Source organism: Phalaenopsis equestris, unplaced genomic scaffold, assembly GCF_001263595.1.
Source record: "Phalaenopsis equestris unplaced genomic scaffold, ASM126359v1 Scaffold203812, whole genome shotgun sequence".
NCBI lineage: Eukaryota > Viridiplantae > Streptophyta > Magnoliopsida > Asparagales > Orchidaceae > Phalaenopsis > Phalaenopsis equestris.
Genome location: NW_018223411.1, coordinates 55884 through 56127, shown reverse-complemented (window position 1 = coordinate 56127; position 244 = coordinate 55884).

Sequence of the window (244 nt, the reverse complement as noted above, 5' to 3'; positions counted from 1 at the left end):
AAGTCACTTAGAATATTCAAATGATAGGAATTTCACGAGAACACTACTAATAAAAGATATAATCCATAAATATAAGTTCACGAATGAATTTAGGTTTTCCCTTTAGGTAGGTCCAGTGAAGCCAATTTTTTATTAGGCATCTCCTCAAGCTTCTCATCACTTTCATATTTTTTTCTTTCTTTTCTTTTCTCTTTTTCATTTGGATTGCTTTTCAATCCTATATATTTACGAGATTTGTTGAAGT